The 12,444-nt window shown below is 47.9% G+C and overlaps 1 non-coding gene across 1 annotated transcript; it reads right to left on the minus strand.

Moving 5' to 3' along the window:
* Positions 1-8,882: 8,882 nt before the first annotated feature.
* On the minus strand, positions 8,883-8,956 carry Trnar-ucu (transfer RNA arginine (anticodon UCU)). Its single transcript has one exon. It is a non-coding gene; the product is annotated as a tRNA-Arg (tRNA).
* Positions 8,957-12,444: the final 3,488 nt, after the last annotated feature.

Consider the following 12,444-nt stretch of genomic DNA (forward strand, 5'->3'; position numbering starts at 1 on the left):
GCGCCGAATTAAAACAGCTAAAGCAGGCTTTGGAGAAAAATGGATACTCGGAGATGGAAGTAAACAGAATTCTACGACCAAGTAACGGAGGGTCGAAGGACAAGCATCAGAAACAACGATGGAAGAATACTTCTCTCCCTTTTATTAAAAAAGTAACAAATCAGATCGGAAAGATTTTATAGAAACATGACATTAGACCGGTTTTTAGACCAATAAAGAAATTAGGTAGAGCACTCCGACCTGTGACGGACATACGCCCACCATGTCAGCATGTGGCACACACAAAATTCCGTGAACATGTGGCAAAGGTCATATTGAAACAACCTAGAGAAGCGTCAATATACGTCTAAATGAAGACAAAATTATTTGCCGACTGGGAAAATAGACAAATTGCCTGTAACACAGCATGCTCTTCAGCCAGGAAGGCACGAAGTGAAGTTTTCTGAAACAAAAATATGACCTACGACGACGAAATATTATCCACGGCTATGTAGAAAAGCCATTGAAATATGCACCGAAGCGCCAAATAAACTGGTATTTGCGTGCGTATTCAAATACAGAGATGTGTAAGTAGGCAGAATACGGCGCTGCGGTAGGCAACGCCTATATAAGACAAGTGTCTGGCGCAGTTGTTAGATCGGTTACTGCTGCTACAATTGCAGGTTATCAAGATTTAAGTGAGTTTGAACGTGGTGTTATAGTCGGCGCACGAGCGATGGGATACAGCATGTCCGAGGTAGCGAAGAAATGGAGATTTTCCTATACGACCATTTCACAAGTGTATCGTGAATATCAGGAAACCGGTAAAACACCAAATCTCCGAATCGCTGCGGCGGGAAAAAGATCCTGCGAGAACGGGACCAATGACGACTGAAGAGAATCGTTCAACGTGACAGAAGTGCAACCCTTCCGCAAATTGCTGTAGATTTCAATGCTGGGCCATCAACAAGTGTCAGCCTGCGAACCAACGAAACATGATCGATATGGGCTTTCGGAGCCGAAGGCTCACTCGTGTACCTTTGATGACTGCACGTCACAAAGCTTCCCGCCTCGCCTGGCCAGCCTCTGTGGCCGAGCGGTTCTAGGCGCTTCAGTCCAGAACCGCGCAGCTGCTGCGGACGCAGGTTCGAATCCTGTCTCGGGCATGGATGTGCGTGATGTCCTTAGGTTAGTTCTAAGTCTAGCGGACTTATGACCTCAGACGTTAAGTCCCATAGTGCTTAGAGCCATTTGAACCATTTGAGCCTCGCCTGGGCCCGTCAACACCGACATTGGAGTGTTGATGACTGGAAGCATGTTGTCTTGTCGGACGAGTCTCCTTTCAGATTGTATCGAGCGGATGGACGGATGCGGCTATGGAGACAACCTCATTAATCCACGAACCCTGTATGTCAGCAGGGGACTGTTCAAGCTGGTGGAGGCTCTGCAATGGTGTGGGGCAAGTGCAGTAGAACTGATATGGGATTCCTGATAGGTCTTGATACGACTCTGACAGGTGACGTGCACGTAAGCATTCTGTCTGATCACCTGGGTCCATTCACATCCATTGTGCATTCCGACGGACTTGGGCAATTTAAGCAGGACCTTGCAACACCCCACAAGTCCAGAATTGCTACAGATTGACTGCAGGAACTGTCTGCTGGGTTGAAACACTTCCAATGGCCACCAAACTCTCCAGATGTGAATATTATTGAGCATATCTGAGATGCCTTGCAACGTACTGTTCAGAAGAGATCTCCACCCCCTCTTACTCTTACGGATTCCAGGTGTCAATTGTCTCCAGCACTACTTCAGACATTAGTCGAGTCCATGCCACGTCGTGTTGCGGCACTTCTGCGTGCCCGTGGGTCCATACACGATATTAGGCAGGTGTACCAGTTTCTTTGGCTCTTCAGCGTGTCAACATAAAAATATTTGTAATAGGAAAGAAGAGACAATGAAAACTAGCGAAATACGGGCAATACCTGTGCAGAATCGCTAAAATGTTTCTTATCTTTGAGAAGACGACAATAGATAGTTAAATTTTATCTTTGACAAGAATCATCTCTGCTTATAACGTGTAAGTCCGGGCACCCAGTTTTTCTACAGTACGTACGTCACTCTCAACCGTTCGACCCGTCAGTCGGCAAAGGTTGAACGGAGGAACAACGCCTCTGAAGATATCCAAAGCAGTTCTGGACGAAACGTTATGAGCAGAAGAGTTTCGTGGACCACCAGCAGTAGGCGTACACGATGGTGTAAAGTGTGTTCATGTCCTTCCTCATTCAGTGATTTTTTTAGCATTACAACTGGGCCGCAACTTTACCACGAAAAACACTCCCATACATCACCTCCTCCATACTTCATTGAAGATATTTTACTGATGAAGACAGGTAACGTTCAGCAGGCATTCGCCAAACCCAAACCCTTATATCGCACTGCCACAGGGCTTAGCGTGATTCATCACTCCAAAACACTCGTTTCCTGTCCAGTGGAGTCGCTTTTTCCAATACCTCAAGCGTCGCTTAGCATTGATTACAGAAATGTGTGGCTTTTGAGGAACTGCTCGACCGTTCTACCGCATTTTTGTTAACTCCCTACGCACAGTCACTGTGCTAGGTGGACTGCTGTCAGCACTTTGTACCGAGCCCATGATTAATTCCGCTCATTTCACCCTCCGCTATCGGGCGCTAATGGCCATAGCAGTTTTGCGCCCTAAAACCAAAACAAAAAAACCCTCCACTATGATAGGCAATCTCTGCCCGTCAGTACACTAGATACTGTCTGATCCTGGCCAAGCTCTGATTTTTCCTTCACTTTTCCATTTTACAAACATATCACTAACAGTCCACTTGGACATCTTTAGAAAGGTTGAAATATCACCGATGGATTTGTTACTAGGGTGACATTTAATGACTAGCCCACGTTCGGAATGACTGAGCACTCCTGAGCGACCCACCCTGTTGTTACTGCTTCTTTACTGACAATACAGTACTCTCAGACTCCTTTTACAATGGTGAGTTTGCCTCATGCGACATTTGGTGGTCAATTCCGCATTACGTAGGGGTGTTCGTATACTTTCTGAAACTACGTCATTTCGTGCGCACATATACTGCCCAACAAGGAGGGAGCATAGGAGTCGTACGGAGGAGCATCTAGGGGAGGGAAACCGATGTTCGGAAATATTATGCAACCGCTCTACAGGGCGTCGAAGTTACAGGGACAACGCTTGCCTCTAGGCCACTCTTCTGCCAGCGAACGCCCTTCTACGCTGTCGGACCAGCAGCAGAACTTTCCGGTGTGGGCTTCACAGCTTTCAGGGCGTCAGATGGTGTCGACTGCATCCATGCCTGTCACAACTCCACAGGGGCTGCGAAGCGGAAAAGCCGCAGAAGCGCGCAAACCCGCTTTGCTACCTGAGGGCTGGGCCGTATAAATTAGACGCTCTCAGCGCCGACGGATGACATTCCCAAACAGGGATTCCTATCCTGGGTTTGTTCCTCAAGACACCCTTACAACACCTTGAAATTTGTCGTACAATTTTGTTACACCCTTTACGTGAACGATCTAGTACATTTCAACATTTTCAACGTATGGTGCTCCACAGCTTTGCTGTGATCTTAATCAGCGTCTTTGTTTTACAAAGAAACTCCTCCAAATGCTAATTTTCAGGAGGTTGACGTGGAGAGACAGTGGCTGTGGAAAAATACAACGTACCTATTACCGAAAAGTAGAAATTGTTAATAATACTGTTTTTCACAACTAATAGCGCCGATACAGGGCTCGAAGTAACACGTTCGTCGTTAGACGGCTGTTAACGTATAAAATTACATTAGGTAAGTTGTACAAACGATAATGACCGCTGCCATTGTAACGGCACTGCTCAATCTAATAAATAGTGTTGTTGCCAGTGATCGATTGCTGTTTTAATTTTTTGTGAGATTTAACCTGTATAGAAACTGCTCTAAGCTGTGTATGAAATGTTAATTCTTCAACCATGATCAGGATGTAGCCTGTCATTAGGAACGTGACAACCACGTCTTCATTACCATGTACGCTACTATAGTTCCTTTTGAGAAACGTACGGTAGCAGTAACTAAGCTGTATACATATTGCTTACTTGGACGCCATTAGCACACTACTGGCCATTAAAATTGATACGCCACGAAGATGACGTCCTACAGACTCGAAATTTAATCGACAGGAAGAAGATGTTGCGATATGCAAATGATTAGCTTTTCAGAGCATCCACACAAGGTTGGGGCCGGTGTTGACACCTACAACGTGCTGACATCAGGAAAGTTTCCAACTGATTTCTCATACACAGTTGACCGGCGTTGCCTGATGAAACGTTGTTGTGATGCCTCGTGTAAGGAGCAGAAATGCGTACCATCACGTTTCCGACTTTGATAAAGGTCGGATTGTAGCCTATTGCGATTGCGATTTATCGTATCGCGACATTGCTGCTCGCGTTGGTCAAGATTCAATGACTATTAGCAGAATATGGAATCGGTGCGTTCAGGAGGGTAATACGGAACGCTGTGCTGCATCCCAACGGCCTCGTATCACTAGCAGTCGAGATGACAGGTATCTTGTCCGCATGGCTGTAACGGATTGTGCAGCCACGTCTCGATCCCTGAGTCAACAGATGGGGACGTTTACAAGACAACAACCATCTGCAAGAACAGCTCGACAACGTTTGCAGCAGCATGGGCTATCAGCTCGGAGACCGTGGCTGCGGTTACCCTTGACGCTGCATCACAGACAGGAGCACCTGCGATGGTGTACTCAACGACGAACCTGGGTGCACGAATGGCAAAACGTCATTGTTTCGGATGAATCCAGGTTCTGTTTCCAGCACCATGATGGTTGCATCCGTGTTTGGCGACATCGCGGTGAACGCACATTGGAAGCGTGTATTCGTCATCGCCATTCTGGCGTATCACCCGGCGTGATGGTATGGGGTGCCATTGGTTACACGTCTTGGTCACCTCATGTTCGCATTGACGGCACTTTGAACAGTGGACGTCACATTTCAGATGTGTTACGATCCGTGGCTCTACTCTTCATTCGATCCATGCTAAACCCTACATTTCATCAGGATAATGGACGGCCGCATGTTGCAGGTCCTGTACAGGCCTTTCTGGATACAGAAAATGTTCGACTGCTACCCTGGCCAGCAGATTCTCCAGATCTCTCACAAACTGAAAACGTCTGGTCAATGGTAGCCGAGCCACTGGCTCGTCACAATACGCCAGTCACTATTCTTGATGAACTGTGGTATCGTGTTGAAGCTGCATGGGCAGCTGTACCTTTACACACCATGCAAGCTCTGTTTGACTCAATGGCCAGGCGTATCAAGGCCGTTATTACGGCCAGAGGTGGTTGTTCTGGATACTGATTTCTCATGATCTATGTACCCAAATTGCGTGAAAATGTAATCACATGTCATTTCTAGTATAATATATTTGTCCAATGATTACCCGTTTATCATCTGCACTTCTTCTTGGTGTAACAATTTGAATGGCCAGTAGTATATATATATATATATATATATATATATATATATATATATATATATATATATATATATACATGCCTGTAAATATAAAGTCATTATATGTATGTTCATCACTTACTATCCGGAAAGAAGCGCTTGGACGTCAGAGCCAACTACCAGACATGGGGCTGAAAGGTAAAAAGAAGGTGACATAACTCAGGAAAGGTTAGAGCAATTTTTATATATACGTCTCTTTTTTGTATTACTCGTATAAATTATTTGAGAAGAATAGTTGGAGGTAATGCCTCCACCACCCCTCAGATAGGGGGTCAGCATGGAAAACCGTGACATGGAAGAATATTCGGTAACACCCGACATTATTATACACTCCTGGAAATTGAAATAAGAACACCGTGCATTCATTGTCCCAGGAAGGGGAAACTTTATTGACACATTCCTGGGGTCAGATACATCACATGATCACACTGACAGAACCACAGGCACATAGACACAGGCAACAGAGCATGCACAATGTCGGCACTAGTACAGTGTATATCCACCTTTCGCAGCAATGCAGGCTGCTATTCTCCCATGGAGACGATCGTAGAGATGCTGGATGTAGTCCTGTGGAACGGCTTGCCATGCCATTTCCACCTGGCGCCTCAGTTGGACCAGCGTTCGTGCTGGACGTGCAGACCGCGTGAGACGACGCTTCATCCAGTCCCAAACATGCTCAATGGGGGACAGATCCGGAGATCTTGCTGGCCAGGGTAGTTGACTTACACCTTCTAGAGCACGTTGGGTGGCACGGGATACATGCGGACGTGCATTGTCCTGTTGGAACAGCACGTTCCCTTGCCGGTCTAGGAATGGTAGAACGATGGGTTCGATGACGGTTTGGATGTACCGTGCACTATTCAGTGTCCCCTCGACGATCACCAGTGGTGTACGGCCAGTGTAGGAGATCGCTCCCCACACCATGATGCCGGGTGTTGGCCCTGTGTGCCTCGGTCATATGCAGTCCTGATTGTGGCGCTCACTTGCACGGCGCCAAACACGCATACGACCATCATTGGCACCAAGGCAGAAGCGACTCTCATCGCTGAAGACGACACGTCTCCATTCGTCCCTCCATTCACGCCTGTCGCGACACCACTGGAGGCGGGCTGCACGATGTTGGGGCGTGAGCGGAAGACGACCTAACGGTGTGCGGGACCGTAACCCAGCTTCATGGAGACGGTTGCGAATGGTCCTCGCCGATACCCCAGGAGCAACAGTGTCCCTAATTTGCTGGGAAGTGGCGGTGCGGTCCCCTACGGCACTGCGTAGGATCCTACGGTCTTGGCGTGCATCCGTGCGTCGCTGCGGTCCGGTCCCAGGTCGACGGGCACGTGCACCTTCCGCCGACCACTGGCGACAACATCGATGTACTGTGGAGACCTCACGCCCCACGTGTTGAGCAATTCGGCGGTACGTCCACCCGGCCTCCCGCATGCCCACTATACGCCCTCGCTCAAAGTCCGTCAACTGCACATACGGTTCACGTCCACGCTGTCGCGGCATGCTACCAGTGTTAAAGACTGCGATGGAGCTCCATATGCCACGGCAAACTGGCTGACACTGACGGCGGCGGTGCACAAATGCTGCGCAGCTAGCGCCATTCGACGGCCAACACCGCGGTTCCTGGTGTGTCCGCTGTGCCGTGCGTGTGAACATTGCTTGTACAGCCCTCTCGCAGTGTCCGGAGCAAGTATGGTGGGTCTGACACACCGGTGTCAATGTGTTCTTTTTTCCATTTCCAGGAGTGTAGAATAAGTAGTTTTCAAATTTTCGGGTACACTAGGCTCATTGGTGACAGTCCCTTTGGAGTTGTGGAGTTGTAGTTTCACCCTCGCTTTTGTGTGTATGTGGGGGGGGGGGGGGGGGGGAGACAGGGAGGAACTGGGAGGTGGAGCTGCAAATACAGTAACATATACAATTTCATAAAAAGTATCCGGACACATGTTATTGCGAAACTGAGGACTAAACGTCACGGGAGGTGGGTCGGCCTGTGGTAAAGCAAGTTGTTGTTAGTAGAGAAGCAGTATTGGCAGAATTGGTCGGTTAGCACAGCTCAGTGACTTCAAACGTGAGTTAGTCATTGCTTTTCGCCAGAGTAACAGATCCATCAGAGACGTTTCAATCGTTCTGCCCAAGTCGTCTGTTGCAGATGTGGCTGTGCTGTGTAAGCGCGAGGGAACAACCGCAGCTAAACTAAAACCAGGCAAGCCTCTTTTACTGATGGACAGGGAACGTCGAGCATTGCAGACGGGTGCTGTAAAAATTGCTCGTTATAAATGGAAGAGTTCAAAAGTGCTACCAGCAATCGAGCTAGGACAATGTCCGTGCACAGGGAGTTAAAAGGAATTGCGTACAACGGTCGAGCAGCTGCCCATAGGCCACACATTTCTTTGGTCAATGCCAAGCGATGCTTGAGGTGACGTAAAAGGTGACGTTACACTCAGTGGTAATCCGATGGAGTGGTTTTGGTTTGACAAATTCCTGGAGAACGTTACCTGCTATCATGTGTAGCGCCAACTGTGCGGAGGAGGTGTTTCTCGTGGTCACGTTGCATCTTGTTATTGCGCTTAACAAAACACTAAATGCAGAAGGATATGAACACACTTTACACCATTGTATACTGCGTACAGCAGAGGAACAGTTGGGAGAGGATGTTTGTATCAGCACGACAGTGCACTCTATCAAAGCAGCGTTTGTGAATCAATGGTTTGTGATCAATAGTATTCCTGAAATGTAGTGGTCTGTCCAGAGCCCCAATCTGAACCAAACAGAGTACCTTTTGGATGAGTTAGAAGGCCGAATTCGCACCAGTCCCAGGGTCCAACATCATTGCGTGCTCTGTTTTCGGCTCCTGAAGTAGAATGGGCTGTCTTTACTACGCTGATATTCAGACACTTAACTGAAAGCGCGTCCATCAAAGTTCAAGCCGTGAAGACGAAGGATGGAATCAACACACATTAATGTCCACTTATGCGTGTTCGGATACCTTTGATCAGAAAGTGTTCAGTTTTGGTGCATTCTCTCAGATGTCCCTGTTGGCTGTTCTACAGTGACACACAAAGGTAGAGTGGCAATAACCAGTTCTTCTTCACTTTATGATGAGGTTGCGTACACCAGAAATTTCATGTAACACTGTAGGTAGAAGAAGAAACATCGTCGACCCATCACAAACGGTTGTGTGTTGTTCCCCAAGGCGGCGACACCAACGTAGATTTTGAAACATGTGCAATTTATGAACATATGTCTTACACACAATATCTATTCAATGAAATTACAATGAAATCCAGACATTTTGTTACTTACAGGCGTTGATAAATATTAATGGAGACATTTGAAAAGTGTGTGCCCCGAGCGGGATTCGAACCCGGGACCTCCTGCTTAGATGGCAGACGCTCTAACCAACTGAGCCATCGAGGACGCAGTTGATAGTGCGACTGCAGGGACTTACTCTGGAACGCTCCCCGTGAGACCCACACTTTCCAACTTTCTGTCCACACACTACATTTGTAGTGCCCCTGCCCAACATACTCATTGCTCGCGGTAGTCAATCTACCGATTCCCGTAAGATGTTCGGGCAATGTGAGTGCATCCGTACTAAAGGCATAATTGCCCGGTAATCCTTATCTGTATGAAGCCGGTAACGCCTGTAAGCAGCTGAAGGTCTGGATTTCATTATAATTTCATTCTCCGAGAGCTGCAAGATCACCAGTGGTATCTGTGCAGATACCTGCTTCATATATCCATTCAACTCTTCGTCTGAAAGATTCATTTTCGACCACTAATTAGATATCTCCGAATACTTTAGAATCCTTTGCTTCTGTACATTATAAAATGAAGTTCCTCGCCGCGTTGCTCTGTCTGTATCTGAAGGCTAATCTCAGAACCTACTGTAGTGATTTTGATATGGTTTCCTCTAATAGAAAGTCTGTTTAGCGAGTTTACGTATACACTACAACAGACACTCCTGGAAATGGAAAAAAGAACACATTGACACCGGTGTGTCAGACCCACCATACTTCCTCCGGACACTGCGAGAGGGCTGTACAAGCAATGATCACACGCACGGAACAGCGGACACACCAGGAACCGCGGTGTTGGCCGTCGAATGGCGCTAGCTGCGCAGCATTTGTGCACCGCCGCCGTCAGTGTCAGCCAGTTTGCCGTGGCATACGGAGCTCCATCGCAGTCTTTAACACTGGTAGCATGCAGCGACAGCGTGGACGTGAACCGTATGTGCAGTTGACGGACTTTGAGCGAGGGCGTATAGTGGGCATGCGGGAGGCCGGGTGGACGTACCGCCGAATTGCTCAACACGTGGGGCGTGAGGTCTCCACAGTACATCGATGTTGTCGCCAGTGGTCGGCGGAAGGTGCACGTGCCCGTCGACCTGGGACCGGACCGCAGCGACGCACGGATGCACGCCAAGACCGTAGGATCCTACGCAGTGCCGTAGGGGACCGCACCGCCACTTCCCAGCAAATTAGGGACACTGTTGCTCCTGGGGTATCGGCGAGGACCATTCGCAACCGTGTCCATGAAGCTGGGCTACGGTCCCGCACACCGTTAGGCCGTCTTCCGCTCACGCCCCAACATCGTGCAGCCCGCCTCCAGTGGTGTCGCGACAGGCGTGAATGGAGGGACGAATGGAGACGTGTCGTCTTCAGCGATGAGAGTCGCTTCTGCCTTGGTGCCAATGATGGTCGTATACGTGTTTGGCGCCGTGCAGGTGAGCGCCACAATCAGGACTGCATACGACCGAGGCACACAGGGCCAACACCCGGCATCATGGTGTGGGGAGCGATCTCCTACACTGGCCGTACACCACTGGTGATCGTCGAGGGGACACTGAATAGTGCACGGTACATCCAAACCGTCATCGAACCCATCGTTCTACCATTCCTAGACCGGCAAGGGAACGTGCTGTTCCAACAGGACAATGCACGTCCGCATGTACCCCGTGCCACCCAACGTGCTCTAGAAGGTGTAAGTCAACTACCCTGGCCAGCAAGATCTCCGGATCTGTCCCCCATTGAGCATGTTTGGGACTGGATGAAGCGTCGTCTCACGCGGTCTGCACGTCCAGCACGAACGCTGGTCCAACTGAGGCGCCAGGTGGAAATGGCATGGCAAGCCGTTCCACAGGACTACATCCAGCATCTCTACGATCGTCTCCATGGGAGAATAGCAGCCTGCATTGCTGCGAAAGGTGGATATACACTGTACTAGTGCCGACATTGTGCATGCTCTGTTGCCTGTGTCTATGTGCCTGTGGTTCTGTCAGTGTGATCATGTGATGTATCTGACCCCAGGAATGTGTCAATAAAGTTTCCCCTTCCTGGGACAATGAATTCACGGTGTTCTTATTTCAATTTCCAGGAGTGTACATAGTGCTACACGTGCGAAGCCGTGGCAGGTGGCGTTTCATAACTTTGGGACACCTGTATAGCGGGGCACATTTATCTTCTGCTGAGCGGTAAACGTTTCAAAAGGCTCACGGAATATCTTTCGGCTTACGGCAGGTAACTAGGAAACGATATCGGTTTCAGTTGATACAGTAGTTAACATAATCATCACGGAAACACTCTATATATGACTAACACAAAGAAGTTTTGGGTAATTAGACGGTAATTTTTTAACAAGGTGATAATAATATCGGATATGCCACGAGGAAGCCCTGTACTCGGTGCTGTGTCATGTTCACGATGTTATGGACAACGATACAATGAAAAGATGATTCAAAAACAAATCAGACGAAGAGTGATGAAGTAAACGACTAAGGAATGACAGAAATAACAAAACTAGGGACTCCCAAATACGGCTTCTGATCAAGATTCGCTGCTCTCTGAAATTGCGACGGCTGTTTACAGTTTTTCTCGGCAGATACCATCTCCTCTATATCCGATCAGATCGCGTCTCACATAACTACAACGAGATGCCGTACGAATTTCCAATTAAATACGGAACAGAAAACAATACAAATTCAGGGTGAATCATCTAAAACTTGCACCGCAAATACTGCGGAATTGGAAAGTGCTGTTGGTGGTGCTGTTTTCACACAATGGATCGGTAGTCAGGGGCTCGTATGGTCAGCCAATAAACAAGTTGTAGTATTACAAAGAATATTTTTTGTGTTAACGTACAAATATTAAATGGAACAATGCTTATTAACAAAATGAAGTAGGGTTAAGTAGAATATTAGTGGTGTTTGTTGCAGGGTTCTGTTGTGAGGCGTTTGCGAGCTATCGTATTTTGAAAAGTTCCCACACCGACACTTTTAAAATACCTGTTGTATCATACACTAAAGAACAACACAAGGGCATACTCTAGTTATGTGGATTTTAACCAGCAACGAGACAATTGACCATCACAAGTTGTGATCAAAATTACTACTGACAGCGGCAATACACGCTTCCTGTCTGGTGTGCTAGCATTTCAGTGGAGATATCCGAGTAGCTTGCAGTAATACGTCGTTCCATATCATCGGGTTTAGCTAGTATGTCCTTGCAGACCGAGTCTTTCGGCCACAGAAAAGGATTACAGGCGTCAAATGTAGGGAACGGGCGGGCCAAGGTATAGTTCCTCTGCATTCTGTCCAACGACTTGGAAACAATTCGTGGAGACATGGTGTAGCACTTGGTGGACTATGGGATGGACAGCCATCGTGTTGGTGTCACACGTGACTCCTAGTCTGCAGAGAAAAGTCTTCTAGCATCTGTGGAAGATGATCTGTTAGGAGGCTACGGTACTTGGGTGAGTTCATTGTTCCGTCTATGAAACACGGGTCCATGAACTGATGGTTCACTGTCCAGCATCACATGATTACACTCTATGGATGCCGAAGTTCCACCTGACAAAGCCAACAGGGATTGCCAACAGACTAGTACTGCAAGTTTCGCCTGGTTAGC

The sequence above is a fragment of the Schistocerca nitens genome, chromosome 4, assembly GCF_023898315.1.
Source record: "Schistocerca nitens isolate TAMUIC-IGC-003100 chromosome 4, iqSchNite1.1, whole genome shotgun sequence".
NCBI lineage: Eukaryota > Metazoa > Arthropoda > Insecta > Orthoptera > Acrididae > Schistocerca > Schistocerca nitens.